This window comes from Leopardus geoffroyi, chromosome E3 (genome assembly GCF_018350155.1).
Source record: "Leopardus geoffroyi isolate Oge1 chromosome E3, O.geoffroyi_Oge1_pat1.0, whole genome shotgun sequence".
Taxonomy (NCBI): Eukaryota; Metazoa; Chordata; class Mammalia; order Carnivora; family Felidae; genus Leopardus; species Leopardus geoffroyi.
Genome location: NC_059340.1, coordinates 26352879 through 26369992, shown reverse-complemented (window position 1 = coordinate 26369992; position 17114 = coordinate 26352879). Strand labels below are relative to the sequence as shown.

The following is a 17114-nucleotide window of genomic DNA, read 5'->3' as shown; positions in this document are numbered from 1 at the left end:
TTTATACTAGAAATAAAGGTAAAATAATAACCACAGCAGCTACTGTTTCTTAAGTATGTCTGTTATTTCATTTGTGTCTCACAACCATCCAAGGGGTGGGCATTCTTGCTAAACCCACTTTACAGCAGGGGTCAAGGCTGAGAGAGGTTAGTAACTTGCTTAAGGTGGCACAAGTGATAAATAGCAGAGCCTGAACTTTAGGACGTTAAAGACACTGGACTCAGCCACTGTGCTATAATGTCTCTCAGCTTTCCTAATTTGTACCCCTGGGATGATAAAATCTACAGGGACCCATTGTGTGATACAGATTCTGACCATTCACCCTCATAGATAGTCTCCAATTCTTCTAAAAAAACCAAAATAAGACTCTGGCCTGGCTTCAGGAGAGAAGTGAACCAAATTTTTTATTAAAAAAAAAAAAAAAAACAACACAATGAACTGGGTCGCCCGAGTGGCTCAGTCAGTTAAGTGTCTGACTTTGGCTGAGGTCATGATCTCTTGATTCATGGGTTTGGGCCCTGCATCAGGCTCTGTGCTGACAACTCAGAGCCTGGAGCCTGCTTCAGATTCTATGTCTCCCTCTCTCCCTGCCCCATCTCCCCAAATAGATAAACATTAAAAATAAGATAAAATAAAAAAAATAAACAATGAATCTTTAAAATTTTTACTTATTTTTACTTTTAAAGTATAATTTTCACAATTATATAAAGTATATATGTAGGTAGTATATTCATTGCCCAGCTTCAAGGGTTATCAACATTTGCTGTCTTGTTGAATCTATTCCCACAGCCAAAATCTAGGTTTACCTGGGTGGCTCAGTCAGTTAAGCGTCTGACTTCAGCTCAGGTTATGTGAGCTCGTGAGTTCAAGTCCTGAGTTGGGCTCTGTGCTGACAGCTCAGAGCCTGGAGCCTGCTTTGGATTCTGTGTCTCCCTCTCTCTCTGTCCCTCCCCTGCTCGCTCACACTCTGTCTCTCTCTCTCAAGAATAAATAAACATTAAAAAAAGAAAAAGCAAAATTCAAATTTTTTTCTCAAGAGGAATTTCTCAAGATTTAACTTTTAAAAAAATTTTGGGGAACTCACCACACTCCTCCCTCCACACATTCCCCTACAACCCACAAATTTATTGAGACACAATTGACATATAACATTTTGCAAGTTTAAGATATACAATGTAATAATTTGCTATATGTATATATTACAAAATGATTACATAATAAGGTTGGTCCATATAATATAATAAGGTTGGACCATAATGAGGTCAATCACCTCACATAGTTACAGTTTTTTTGGTGTGGTGAGAACTTTGAAAATCTACTTTCTTAGCAACTTTCAAATATACAATATAGGTAACTATAACCACCATGCTGTACATTACATCCCTGGAACTTATTCATCTTATAAATAGGAATCAGTTTTTTTTGTTTGTTTGTGTGTTTGTTTGTTTTTGCTGAGAGTATTTAAATCTCTAAGAATCAAATCATATTATGGCCTGGATCTTTATTATTATTATTATTATTATTATTATTATCATCATCATTATTTTTGAGAGACAGAGACAGAGTGCAAGCTGGGGAGGGGCAGAGAGAGAGGGAGACAGAATCTGAAGAATCTGAAGCAGTCTCCAGGCTCTGAGCTGTCAGCGCAGAGCCCACCTTGGGGCTTGAACTCACAGATTGCAAGATCATGACCTGAGCCAAAGTCGATGCCCAACTGACTGAGCCACCCAGGCGCCCTGAGGCCTGGATCTTTTAAATTTGTTCTACCCACCCACACTGGTGCCTTTGGTCCTACCTCTCTCAGTAAACATAAGTTCCACTGCAAGTGAAAAATGATTCAAATAATAAGGCTTAAACAATAAGGGCATTTGATTAATTTATATAATTGAAGTCTGTGGGTAGGCAGAGAGTTGGGGAAGTGACTCAATGATTGCTAGGCACTAGAGTGGTACCTCTGTGAAGTCTCAGTCTTTACTGCATAGTCTCAAAATGACTGCCAAAACTCCAAGCATCATGTCCTAATACAACAGCTTTCAAAACAGAAAGGGTGGGAGGAAAGGAGCAAGAGGGTCATCTCCTTGTCTGAACCTGCAGTTTTCCACAGGAATGGAACCGATCACAGAGGGTGACTTTGGAAATATATGAGGACATTTTTGTTGTCACAACGATCAGAAGGTGACAGGGGCATTTAGGATGTTGGCGGTCAATGTTACATATCCTGCAATGTACAGGTCAGTTCCTCCAGTGATGATTATTTCTACTAGACATTCATTATAATCATCTGAGCCAAGAACCGAATTCCACTTTCATATAAACACAACTTGCTTTGAGGGTTTTAATATAGACCAACTTTTCCAGGGATGCAGCTATAGACTGTAACAAAGGAAGTCTGTACTTTGTTTTGTTGAGAATGTTGACAAGAGTTGCTCCTTGTCTATTTCAGGGACACACATCACTGGTGGCAACCTGCTAGTGGTGTTTAAGGGACCATCAACAGGGTCCAATGCCTGTCCGTGTTTACATGACCGTTGCTTTTCTAGTTAAGTCTAGCTATAAGTATCTGGCTGCTTCATTCTTATGTTTTTTGTGTCATGGTGTCTAAGCATTTATATATTAAAATGCCTATTATTTCTATTATACATATCCTTTTATTATTTTTTCTTTATATTACAATCAGGTCATTACATCGATTTAACAAAAAAAAAATATGTACAAAAAAACCAATGTGTTGAATTTCCCTTTAGGAAGAGTAATGGGGGAATTACAAACATTTTTATTATAAAAAAGGAGCTGGAGTCCCTGGCTGGCTGAGTCGCTTAAGTGTCCATCTGTTGATTTCAGCTCAGGTCATGAACTCACAGTAGGTTCGTGAGTTTGAGCCCTGAGAATCCCTGCTTGGGATTCTCTCTCCCTCTCACTCTGCCTCTCCCCTGCTCGCACTTGTGCTTTCTCTCTCAAAAGAAAATAAAACTAAAACTAAAAAAAAAAAAAAAAAAAAAAAAAAAAAAAAAGGGAGCTACTGGGACTGAAAGTGTGACCCCTTAGCTTAGAAGTATCTCCTGGAGATGGGGCACCTTTCTTGAGTGCTTGGCCACTGGATCCCTGTGCAAAAGTGAGGAGTTGTTGCCAGGGAAAAAGGGGGTTGCTGTTGGGTAGAAGACCATAGATGTCTGTTCCCCACTGATGGTGGATTCCAGCATCTCAGCAAAGATCTCAAGCTCTAGGGTGGCTGGAAAGAGCAAAGCTTCTGATAATTGAGTATGCAGATGGGTAGACAGAGGTGTGAATGTGTGTAGGACAGGGGCAGAGCTGGTTTCCAGGAAGTGGTCGGGTATTTGTATATGTGTATGTATGTGCATGTGGTGTGTATATGTAGATGCAGTATGTAGATATATTTTAATATTCCCTGATTGAGGTTATTTGTAAATAAACAGGAGGCAGAGATAATAGTGGTTTGGGTGCAGTAATTATTGTAGTCCTCTTCCCTTATCTGCGGCTTCGCTTTCCACAGTTTCAGTTCCCCGGGGATCAAAGGCAGTCGGGAAGCAGGTGATCCTCCTTATGACGAATCCGCAGAAGGTCAATAGGCGCCTAGCGCTACGTCACGGCATTTACGTCAGGGCACCTACGTCACAGCGCCTGCGTCACTCACCTCACTTCGCCTCATCGCGGGAGCGTTTCGTCACCTCAAGTCGTCACAAGAAGGGTGAGTAGAGGATTGAGAGAGAGGCCTCATTCCCACAACTTTTGGGAATTGTTGTGGGTATTGTTATAATTGTTCCATTTTATTGTAGTTTTGTTAATCTCTCAGTGTGCCCAATTTATAAAGTAAACTTTCTCATAGGTGTGTATATGGGAAGACGTAGTATTTATAGTGCTCAGGGCTGTCTTCGGGGTCAGGTGTGTGCTGGGGGTCCCGAATGTGCCCCCCGGGATGGGAGGGCTGTGGCATTTAACAGAGAAGCTCTTCAGAGAAACTGGGTGTAGCCTCTGTAACAGTTTAAAGAAAACCACGAGACTGAAGACGTGGTGCTGATATGCGTGAGGGCGAGGGTGGGGGGATTTTAGTTACCTAAGTGGCTGTTTCTTTAAACCAGAGTTGCCCTGACTTGCCTGAGGCTCAGAAGGGGCAGCAGCGTGAGGAGAGGATTTTGGATTTAGTTTTGGAGGCCCTGAGAGCCTCTGGTAGTTTGAGCAGGAGAGTAAGGGCGTATTTGTTAAAAAATGCACGTACCCAGGCCCCATTCCAGCCTCTCAGAATCTGCGTGAGTGATAAGCACACCTCAAGTGATTCTTATCATCATGCAGTTTAAGGGATAGCATGCCTTATAGTGGGGGTTCTTATACCTGAGTGTGCATCAGAATCTCCCCCTCGCCCCGCCCCCCCCCCCCCCCCCCCCGGGGTTATCAGACCACTGCGTGCTGGGTCCCACTTCCAGAGTTTCATAATCAGTAGCCTGGGGAAAGATAGAGAATTTGCATTTTTAAAAAGTTTCCAGTGCTGCTGATGCTATGTGTCCCTGGACCACACTCTGAGAAGCATTGGCTTCTCGCAGGGGTTCTCAGCCCTGGCTGCATATTAGAATCATCTGGAAACTTTAAAAAATACCAATGTCCCGGTAACACAAGGGTCCCAACAGGTCAAAATCTGTAGGGGTGGGATTCAGGCATTGAAACAAAGAAGCCCAACCTTTCCAGGGTGTAACCAGGGATGAGAACCATTATCTGAAAGTTTTTTTTTTTTTTTTTTTGAAATCAAAATGGCATCTGATTTCTTTTTTAAAGTTTATTTATTTATAATAATCTCTACATTCAGTGTGGGGCTCAAACTCATGACCCCAAGATCAAGAGTCAAACATGCTTTCAACTGAGCCAGCCAGGCACCCTTATTTCTGTTTTTAAAAACGTTTATTTATTTAAGTCATCTTTACGCCCAGTGTGGGTGGGACTTGAACTCCTGACCCTGAGATCAAGAGTTGTTTGCATGTTCTTTCAACTGAGCCAGCCAGACACCTCCATTATCTGAAAGTTATAACCTTTAATAACCTTCAGTTGGTTATTAAAAGATGCAACACCTTCAGCCCCACCGCTCCCTAGTCAGAAACCCTGGGGCTGGGGATACTTGCATTTTGTTAAAACATTTTTTTCTTTTTGTCCTTTTTTTAAATATTTGTTTTTGAGAGAGACACACACACAGGGTGTGAGCAGGGGAGGGGCAGAGAGAGAGGGAGTCACAGAATCCAAAGCAAGTTCCAGGCTCTGAGCTGTTAGCACAGAGCCTGATGTGGGGCTCAAAGTCACCAACTGTGAGATCATGACCTGAGCCGAAGTCGGACACTCAACTGACTGAGCCACCCAGACGCCCCTGTTAAAACCTTTTTTTAATGTTTTATTTTTATTTTTTGAAAGAGAGAGACAGAGTGTAAGCAGGGGAGGGGCAGAGAGAGTTGGAGACACAGAATCTGAAGCAAGCTCCAGGATCTGAGCTGTCAGCACAGAGCCCAATGTGGGGCTTGAACTCACGAATGGCAAGATCATGACCTGAGCCGAAGTCGGACACTTAACCAGTTGAGCCACCCAGGCACCCCTGGGGTTTCTTGCATTAAAAAAAAAATTTTTTTTTTTTTTCAACGTTTATTTAGTTTTGGGACAGAGAGAGACAGAGCATGAACGGGGGAGGGGCAGAGAGAGAGGGAGACACAGAATCGGAAACAGGCTCCAGGCTCTGAGCCATCAGCCCAGAGCCTGACGCGGGGCTCGAACTCACGGACCGCGAGATCGTGACCTGGCTGAAGTCGGACGCTTAACCGACTGCGCCACCCAGGCGCCCCCAAAATTTTTTTTTTTAATGTTTTATTTAGTTTTGACAGAGAGACAGAGCATGAGTGGCGGAGGGGCAGAGAGAGAGGGAGATGCAGAATCCGAAGCAGGCTCCAGGCTCTAAGCTGTCAGCACAGAGCCCGTCGCAGGGCTGAAACTCACAGACTGTGAGATCATGACCTGAGCCAAAGTCAGATGCTCAACCTACTGAGCCACCCAGGTGCACCGATTCTTGCATTTTAAACAAGTATCCTAGATGCACTGAAATTAGAGAATCTAGTCACATGACCACTGTCCCCTCCCCAAACTTCTGTGTCTTGGGGGAAATAATGTGTAAAATGACCAAATCCTACCATGAGCTGAGCCCATTGCAAGCTGGAACATTTAGATTTAGCATCTCCTAGTTCCCAGTATAACCATGAACGAGGTAGAAGTATTAGCTCCCTTTGACAGATAGGGAAACTAAGGCTTAGGGACATCACATGACTCACTTAAGGTCACTCTGCCCCTAAGTGGCAGAATCAAGATCTGAACCCAGGGTTCTCAAACTTTAAAACCCCTGCCCTTTGTGCCAGGCTATGTTCTTTGCTTGGGGTCTCCTTCAGACGTGTGTGTGTGTATTGGGAACACTTGCAGAAATACAAAATATTTTATATCAGTGAAGATGTAGTCTGGGTGTTCAGGCCACTGTAGTTGTTGAATAAACAGAAGATTCATTTATGTCAGCCATCTTGCCTCTTCCTTCTGGAACTGGCTCGTTGGTATTAATGGGTAAATGGGCCTCACTTGGGCAATTGTGATTAACGCTGACCACTGAGATTACCTCAGCCCCACTGGCTCCCACATGCCATAAAGCTTCGATTAATGCAGCTCCTCTGCCCTGTGCTCTGGGTCCCAGGCCTGGGAGGAAGCCAGCCCCATGCACAGAGCGGGGGTTAGCGGAAATGAAAGACTATTGGCGTTTTCAAACCATTGCCTTAGTTTAGGCACTCAGCATTTCCCTGTCCGGCCTGGCATTGACTTGAGAAGCTTGGCCTGTGGGGACTGAAGGAAGGAGGGCGCTTAGAAACCGAAGTGGAGTTTGGGTTCATGTCCACATGGGCTGCTCAGAATGCAGTAATCCAGGTTTTGGATCAGATAAGGTTAAATCTCTGCTCTGCCTCTTTTTCAGTAAAAATTGAGGTATAATTCATTTACCATAAAATTCACAGCATTAAAGTGTACAATTCAGTGGGTTTAAGTGTATTTGTATAACTATCATCACTGTCTTATTCCTGAATGTTTTTATCATCCTCCAAAGAAACCCTGTTTCCATTTTCCATTTCCACTCCTGATTTCCTTCTGTCCACCAGCCTCTGGCAACTGCCAGTCTGCTTCTGTCTCTGTGGATTTGACCAATCTGGATATATCAGTGGAATCAAACAATATGTGACGTTTTGTGTCTGGCTTCTATCACTTAATGTTTTTAGGATTCATCCATGTTGTAGCGTGTTTTAGTCTCTCATTACTTTTTATGGCTGAAAAATATTTCCTTGAGTGCATAAATAACATTCTGTCTGTCCATTCGTCCATTGGTGGACATTTGGATTTATCCCACTTTTTTGGACTATCATGACTAGTGCTGTAATGAACATTTGTGCACCTTTTATTTAGATAGACATGTCTTCATTTCTCTTGGGTATATACCTATGAATGGCATTGGTGGGTCATGTGGCAACTCCATGGATAACTTTTTGAGGAACTTCCAGACTGTTTCTATAGCATCTACCTGCTCCTTTTGGGGGGAAGTGGCTTCAGCTCTGGAATCTCAGTCTGCTCCTCCATAGAATGGGAGCCATTGGAGTGCCAGCCTCATTGGGTTGTTGTGATGGGGGAATAAAATAACAAAGGCAGAGCCCTGCAGCACCATCCCTGGCATGGGACCAAGCACTTAATAACTGTTAGCTCTTATTAGTATTTACCTACATATTTACTTATTTATGAAAGGAATATAGCCCAAAAATATATACCACCCTCACCGGGAAGGAGAATAATAAAATAGGCTTAGAAAATCAATGGGGATATAAATGGCAGTATTTCCTGGAGTCCAAGTGTGGGTTTTATTAAAGTTCAATGCAGTAAGCATTTCTGCATTGAAGCTGAGCTTATTTACTCCTAGAACCTGAGCAAAGCAGAGAGATTGGGACTCGAACCAGTCACCTATGGGGTCTGTTAGCTCCCTGGGATGGCATTCCCCCATCCCCATACCCTTATTTCTAGTTTGTCATTAAGGTAGGTAATCTGAAGATTGGATAGGTCTGTAGTTGGCTGGCATGGGATGAGGAGTCAAGAAAGAGCCTGGAAGAAATTCTGACGAGCTATCCTTGTGACCGTTCTTGGCACTGGTCACAATAGGAAAAGCTACCATTTTTTGAGCAGTAACTATATGCCAGGTGATTTGTTCAAAGCTGGGGATACAACCCTGACTATTAACTATGTCACAATTATGTGAGTCTTTTTGGTCAAAGACATAATTAATAAATAATAATGTGTGCTAAATATGTGTTAGGTGCTGTGCTAGCTTCCTTACATACATTATCTCATTTAATCCACACACTACATCTATAGATTGTTTTCATATAATTCTTGTTTTACAAGTAAGGAAACAGGCCCAGACAAGTTAAAGGACTTACCCGAGGGCTCTCAGTGAGGAAGAAGTGAAGTTAGAATATGAATGTGGGTGTGTGATTCCAAGGCTTTGCCCACTGTTGGTGGTAGACCCCCGGGTTTGTTGCTGTGCATAAGGGGCTGAGTCCTTTTCCTATGCCTTTTTTTGATTCCTCATCTCCTCCTCCTACTCAGTGTGCTCTGGCTATCCTGGCCTCCTTTCAGTTCTGAGAACACCAACTTCCTTTTCTTTTTGGAGACTTTGTACTTGTGTTTCCTATGCCTGTAAGTTGCCCTCACCAACTCTTTTTTATTAAAAAAATTTTTTTCTAATGTTTATTTATTTCTGAGACAGAGAGAACACACCCACACATGTGGGGGGTAGGGGCAGAGAGAGAGGGAGACACAGAATCAGAAGCAGGCTCCAGGCTCTGAGTTGTCAGCACAGAGCCTGACGCGGGGCTTGAACTCACAAACTGCAAGGTCATGACCTGAGCCAAAGTCAGTCACTTAGCCGACTGAGCTACCCAGGCACCCCCTCACCAATTCTTTCACATAGTTAACTCCTGTTATTCTCCCAGTCCATGGGAGAAACTGCTTATTGCCTCCCCAAAACAATTCGCTCTTTTTAATAACAACTCTGGGTGATGCTTTAGAGACTCCAGTTTCCAGCCTTTCTTGCAGCATGGTGTGTTCATGGGACCAGCTTCTGGCCAATGAGATGGAAGTAGAAGATTCATCTCCTTAAATGGTTGGGGGTGTGTTCCCTTATTTGTCTAATGTCCTTGCCCTGTCCTGTTGTTTATGATGCCAATGTGGTGGCTGGACGTCTGGCAACCATTTGGACCCTGAGGAGAATGGAAGCCGCATATTAAGGAATGTAAAGCAGAAACACAGAAGGAGGCTGGGCCCCTGAACTGATGGAGCTGCCAAATTAGTTTTAGGCTGTTAGCCTTCTGGCTTCTCATGGAATAAGACAAATTGGAAACTTTTGTTAAAGCTACTAAGTTGTGTCTCTATTACTAGCAACTAAAAAAATTCCTAACTAATACAATTTCTTGGCTTAAATATCACTTTCTCATAATGGCTTATGTGAAACTCAAAATAGATCCTTCCTTTTGTTCTTTCTTGTAACTCCTGGTTCTTTTCTTTCATTGCCCTGATTCCAATGAAAAGAAATATATATACATATTATTTTTATTAATTTATTTTCTCCACTGGACTATTGGACATATGGGCAAGGCCACTGGGTATAGTTAGATTTGCATGACACAAATCTAAGGGGTACCAGTTAAATAATAGTTTATGTGGATGGCATTTCCTGAAATTGTGTTAATGCATAGCCTGTACAGCACAGTCCTATCTACAAGGTCAGGAGGGACCTTGACCTTGAAGCTTATCAGTGTACTCCTGGTGTGTAGCCATAATGTCTGGGCCATGGTCAATCCTCAACAAACTTTGTTTGCAGGATGAAAGGATTAACAAAAATTACGGATGCCCTGAGGTGGGTACTGAGGGTAGAGGGTTGGATGAAGCTTGGAAATGATGGCAACAAGGCATGGAGTCTCTAACCCTGAAAAGAACAAAGGATTCTGGGGCTCAGAGGGAGGTGGTCCCACTTTTGGGGGAGCTGGAGGATTTGTGGATAGGAGAGACCCTTCTCTTATTTGGCCTCAGTTTTCCATCTATAAAGTGAGGGCATTTTTGCAGAAAAGTGGTTTTGTGTAACCTTTATTTTCTTTTTTATTTTATTTTACATCTTTTTTTGCTTTAAGTAGGTAATGCCTGCATGATAAAATACTCAAGTATACAAAAAGCATAGAAAGAAAAGTAAATTACTTTCATTTCTAACTCCTACCTCCCCAAATACACTCTCTGCATTACCCACTCCCCACTCCCCCCTCCACCCCCCCCCCCCCCCCCAAAAAAAAGAAACTCTCCTGGCTGTCACTGTAACCAGTAATTTTCTTTTAAGGGAGCAAATTTCTGTTTTCTTTCATGAAAGCAGTGTAGCAAAGCAGTGCTAACAGCAGGTGGGGATGTAGCTCAGTGGTAGAGCGCATGCTTAGCATGCATGAGGTCCTGGGTTCGATCCCCAGCATCTCCATCCTGTTTGTATCCTTGCTTGGGGAAATAGATTTCTTTGTTACAGCCACACCACTTACTTTACAATCTGCAAACTAATCATCTTGCTTGGAGGTAAGCACTTACGTTTTTTTCCTGGTTTGCTTGTAATTCTTCTGTTTTCTTTTTTAAATTTACTTATAATTGACATATAGCATTGTATCAGTTTCAGGTGTACAAATATAATAATTACATATTTGTATATATTGTGAGATTATCACTACCATAAGTATAGTTAACATCTGTCACCATACATAGTAAAAAAAAAAATCATTGTTCTTGTGATGAGAACTTTTAAGATCTATTCTCTTAGCAACTTTTAAATATGCAATACAGGGGTGCCTGGGTGGCTCAGTCGGTTAAGTGGCCAACTTCATCTCAGGTCATGATCTCGCGGCCCGTGAGTTCAAGCCCTGCATTGGGCTCTGAGCCTGTTTCAGATTCTGTGTCTCCCTCTCTCTGACCCTCCCCCGTTCATGCTCTGTCTCTCTGTCTCAAAAATAAATAAATGTTAAAAAAAAAGTTTAAATATGCAATACAGTGTTATTAACTATAGTCACCATGTTGTACATGACATCCCCATGACTTACTTATTTTGTAACTGTAAGTTTGTACCTTTTAACTCCCTTTGCCCATTTTGCCCCCACCAGCAACCACCAATCTGTTCTCTGTATCTATGATCTTGGATTTGTAGATTCCACATATAAGTGAGATCATAGGATATTTGTCTTTCTCTGATTTATTTCTTTAGCACAATGCCTTCAAGTTCCATTCAGGTCATTACAAATGGCAAGACTTCCTCCTTTTTTTATGGGCAAATAACATTCTATTGTATATACACACACCCCATTTTCTTTTTTCATTCATCTGTTGATGAACACTTAGGTGGTTTCCATATCCTGGCTATTGTAAATAATGGTGCAATGAACATAGGGTGCAGATATCTTCAAATTATTTTTTTTGTTTCTGTTGAATAAATGCCCAGAAATGGAATTGCTGCATCATATGGTTGTTCTATTTTTAATTTTTTGAGGAAATTCTATACTGTTTCCATAGTGGCTGCACCAATTTACATTCCCACCAATAGTGCACCAGGGTTCCCTTTCCTCCACATTCTTGCCAACACTTGTTATTTTATTTTACTTTTTTTTGGTGATAGCGATCTAACAGGTGTGGGGTGATAAGTCACTGTGGTTTTGTCTGCACTCCCTGATGATAAATGATGCTGAATACCTTTTCATGTACCTGTTGGCCATCTGTATATCTTTAGGAAAATGTCTATTCAGATCCTCTGCCCTGGAATCAGTTTGTGTATGTGTGTGTGTTGTCTGTATAATACAAGTTATCTTTCAGGGTTATCTGTATAATACAAGTATACATATGCTTATATGTGTATGTATGGAATTTGAATATTTTTAAAATAGAAATTTATTCTTTAAAAATAGTTAATTGTTTTAAATCTAAACTATAAGGAAATAATGATTATTAGTGATTATTAAGTGACCATTGATGAAAATAATTTTATTATTAATCACATACTGTTTTAACCTTATAATTTGTTTTCATTTATTTATTTTTTAACGTTTATTTATTTTTGAGACAGAGAGAGACAGAGCATGAACAGGGGAGGGGCAGAGAGAGAGGGAGACACAGAATCTGAAACAGGCTCCAGGCTCTGAGCTGTCAGCACAGAGCCCAACGTGGGGCTCGAACTCATGGACCATGAGATCATGACCTGAGCTAAAGTCGGACGCTTAACTGACTGAGCCACCCAGGTGCCCCAATTTGTTTTCATTTAATAAGGTGTCTTGGGATTGTTTCATTGATCTCACTTCTTTTATTTAAATGGTTGTCTAGCAGAGTATTTCACTGTATGGCTGTACTATAATTGATTTAACTGGTCTCCTGATCTTTTGCTGCTACAGACAATGCTGCATATGAATAACCCTGTACTTAAATCTTTTCACACGTATGCAATTATATCAGTTGGTTAAATTCATAGGAGTAGAATTAATGACTCAAAGATGAAAAGTGCTTGTAATTTTCATAGGTACTGCCTACATGGGGTGTACCAATTTGCCTTCTTACCACCTATTCATCTATGACTTTATCAGTGTATTACCACACTTTTGGTACCTTTGGATGGGTTATTTCATTAGATTTTCTTATTATGAATGAAATATTTTCCTTTCTGTCAATTATCTGTTCATCTTCTCTGTCTTTTTATTACTAGATTAGGTTATTGGTCTTTTCATTATTCATTTGTAGAAACACTTTATAAACTAGAGGGATTAGCTTTGTCTTAAGATGATCAAACTTTTGATATTTGGATAGATCTTAATCTGATGGGTAAAAAATATAGGTTCACTTTGTGAGGTCTTTGTCTCTGGGTGAGGTTAACATCTTGTGTCTGAAATCCATTGGTATTTCCTTCTGTAAACTCTGTGCATGCTCTGTACAGCAGTGGTTCTTAACTGAGGTTGTGCATGAGGATCACCATCTTTGAGATACATGAATGCAGCCCTCAGCCCTGGGGATTCTGGTGCAGTGTGTCAGGCACTTCTAAAGAGCCTCCAGGCTGATTCCGATGTGTTCCCTTAGTTATGAATGTGGGGCATGGGTGATCTGGGGGCCTTTTTCTGCTCAATATTGCTGTGAGTAAGTATTCAGCAGTGGCAGGAAGGAGAGAGTTATGCAGGGAGAGAATCGATAACCCTCCTTGCTGTGGGGTTCAATGGGACTTGCACACAAGGTGGCTCAGGGGCTAATGTGGCTCAGCTCTCGTTGCTATGGTAGCCAGTCAATATGTGGGCACTTGGTTTGGGAATTGGTGCCTCTGTGTGCTTGCTCTGGGCTTCATGGCCTGATAGGACATGAGGTTGACAGACAGCTGGGTCTTCAGAGACCAAAAGAGTTCCTGGAGGACAGATCTGGGAGGATCAAGCCCCTGGCTCAAAGGGACCATGGCCAGAAACTGTATAAAGGCAAACTGTATAAAGGCCAGAAACTGTATAAAGCCACCTGGATGGCTCAGTTGGTAGAGCATGCAACTCTTGATCTCGGGGTTGTAAGTTTGATCCCCACCTTGGGTGTAGAGATTACTTTAAAAAAAAAAGGTGCCTACTTTCCTCCTCTCTTTCTCTTTGGAGGAATTCAGTGCTTCCATTTATTTTATTTTTTTACTATTTATTATTTTTTAAGGATAATCTGCCTTTTTAAAAAAAGTTTATCCATTTATTTTGAGAGAGAGAGAGTGAGTATGTGAGCAGGGGAGGGGCAGAGAGAGAGGGGGGGGGAGAGAGAATCTCCAGTAGGATCCATGCTGACAGCACACAGTCCACTATGGGGCTTGATCCCAAGAGCCATGAGGTCATGACCGGAGCTGAAATCAAGAGTTGCCACTTAACTGAGTCACCCAGGCACCCTTCCATCATTTTATTTTACTTAGAAAAAAAATTTTTAATGTTTATTTATTTTTGACAGAGAGAGAGAGACAGAGCATGAGCCGGGGAGGGGCAGAGAGAGAGGGAGACACAGAATCCGAAGCAGGTTCCAGGCTCTGAGCTGTCAGCACAGAGCCCAGTATGGGGCTAGAACTCACAGAGTGCGAGATCATGACCTGAGCTGGAGTCAGACGCTCAACCGACTGAGCCACCCAGACGCCCCTGCCATCATTTTATTTTAAAATAAGCAGCCAACTTTTGTAGCAACGTGGATGGAACTGGAGAGTGTTATGCTAAGTGAAACAAGTCATACAGAGAAAGACAGATACCATATGTTTTCACTCTTATGTGGATCCTGAGAAACTTAACAGAAGACCATGGGGGAGGGGAAGGAGAAAAAAAAGAGTTAGAGAGGGAGGGAGCCAAACCATAAGAGACTCTTAAAAACTGAGAACAAACTGAGGGTTGATGGGGGCTGGGGGGTGGGTATTGAGGAGGGCACCTGTTGGGATGAGCATTGGGTGTTGTATGGAAACTAATTTGACAATAAATTTCATATTAAAAAAAAAAGAAATAGGGGTACATGAAATGGGCTGTTTGCTGCAGACCTAGCAGAATATAAGCTGAAGCCAGTCTTAATAAGTGAGGCTGCTTGGGGCGCCTGGGTGGCGCAGTCGGTTAAGCGTCCGACTTCAGCCAGGTCACGATCTCGCGGTCCGTGAGTTCGAGCCCCGCGTCGGGCTCTGGGCTGATGGCTCAGAGCCTGGAGCCTGTTTCTGATTCTGTGTCTCCCTCTCTCTCTGCCCCTCCCCCGTTCATGCTCTGTCTCTCTCTGTCCCAAAAATAAATAAACTTTGAAAAAAAAAAAATTTAAAAAAATAAGTGAGGCTGCTAGAAAACGAGGAATAGTCTGAAACATCAAGTACAACATCAAACTCCAACAGGAAGGCTCAACACTTAAGCAAGATAAAGTAAGGATTCCAAGGGCAGATACTGGAGAGATCTCATATGGTGATTGCTTACTGAAGAGGGGTTTTCATTCAAACGGCATAGCTACTTAAGAATTGGGTAGGAGTGAGTAGTAAATGGCTTAGAGCCAGTTTGAAGAAGGAAAAAGTTATGGATATACAGGCAAACATATTCAACAAAGTAATAATATGTAAAAAAAAAAAAATAAGCAGCCAAGAAGAGGAAAGTTTGGGAAACTTAAAACCTTAATATTGCTGTTTTGTCTTAAGAGCAAAGCTTGAAACGAAGAGTCTGTACAGAAAGTTTGAAGGAAATAAATTTAGGGAGCACAATATTAGGGAAAGGAATTTAGAAAGTTGAATTAGACCTATCCCGTAGTTCTTTCTGCTGTTTGACTTTAAATTATTTTAATATATTGAATAAAGACAAAGTAATATTTGTAACTATACAGTGAATACAAATCTAATGCTACCATTACTGGGGATAGTCCCCCAATGGTATACCTAGTGTTTCACAGTTGGGCTAGATTATTTTTATTTATTTATTTTTTAAATTAAAAACATTTAAAAAATATTTGTTTATTTTTGAGAGACAGAACATGAGCAGTCAGACACACACACACACACACACACACACACACACACACACAGAATCTGAAGCAGGTGCCAGACTCTGAGCTGTCAGCCTAGAGCCTGACACAGAGCTTGAACTCACAAACCATGCAATCATGCCCTGAGCTGAAGTTGGACACTTAACCGACTGAGCCACCCGTGTGCCCTGGCTAGATTTGTTTTTTAATATACCCTCTTTCTTTATAGAACAAAACTATTTTCAGTAAAGATTTAATATTCAGTAATAATCACTATTTTCTTGATCCATACTTAGATTTAAAATAAATAATTTAAGGGAAATGTGAAATTCTATTTTAAACATAGTATTCAAATTTAACAATATATGAATCAAAATTCAGAACCACCAAAAAAAAATTACATCTATAGTTCATACCTTTTTGGTGTTTTAGATTTTAAACACAGAAACTCCCAAGTGGTCAAATTGAAGGACAGAGTTGATGAGACTCAAATTCTCTCTCTTTTTCTTTAATTCTTTTTTTTTAATGTTTATTTATTTTTGAGAGAGAGAGAGAGACAGAGACCGAGACAGAGACCGAGACAGAGTACAAACAGGGGATAGGCAAAGAGAGAGGGAGACACAGAATCCAAGACAGATTCCAAGCTGAGCTGTCAGCACAGAGCCTGACACAGGGCTCAAACTCCTGAACAACGAGATCATGACCTGAGCCAAAGTCAGATGCTTAACCCACTGAGCCACATAGGCATCCCTCTCTGTCTTTTTCTTTAGATCACTGTGCTATCATTTATTTCCAATACGTTATTTAAAAACAGGAATACACAATATCATGGAGGTTAGAGATATGAATTGCACCCCAAACAAACCCAAACAAATTCAAATTCATAACTTACACCTGAAAATGAAAGGATATCGCTGAATCTGCTGTGACTGTCAGAGGCTGTTGTGAAACTGGTTCTCCAAATTACCTTCCGTATGGAACACACTGTTTATTAAAGAGTCTGTCTGTCAGGGGCCACTCAGGAGACACACACCACACTAGTAATTTGAATAGGGAAAATTTTATAAAGAATTATTAACTAGTAGAGGGGATTAGCTAAAAGAGAGGTAAAGAAAGTATGGGACTAGCACATGTAGGAAGCAGTTATTATCTCTAGGGTTGAAAGGGAGTACTCAAGTATATCGGTTTTCAATTGCTGAGTAACACATTAGCACAAAGCAGTTTAAAACAATACCTATTTAGCTGTTATGGAAGACATCATGGTGGTTCCTCAAAAAATTAAATGTAGAGTTACATATGATCCAGCAATTCTGAGTATACACCCAAAATAATTGAAAATAGGGACTTGAAGAGTTATTTGTACACCTGGGTTCACAGCAGTAGCGTACACAATAACCAAAAGGTGGATACAAATCAAGTATACATCAGTGGATGAAGGAATAAACAAAATGTGGTGTATCTATGTAATGGACTGTTCTTCAGCCTTAAGAAGGAAGAAAATTCTGACACATGGTACAATGTAG

At 41.3% G+C, this 17114-nt stretch overlaps 1 non-coding gene across 1 annotated transcript; it reads left to right on the top strand.

The window, feature by feature from the left end:
• The first annotated feature begins 10501 nt into the window (after positions 1-10501).
• On the top strand, positions 10502-10573 carry TRNAA-AGC. Its single transcript has one exon. It is a non-coding gene; the product is annotated as a tRNA-Ala (tRNA).
• The last annotated feature ends 6541 nt before the right edge of the window (positions 10574-17114 follow it).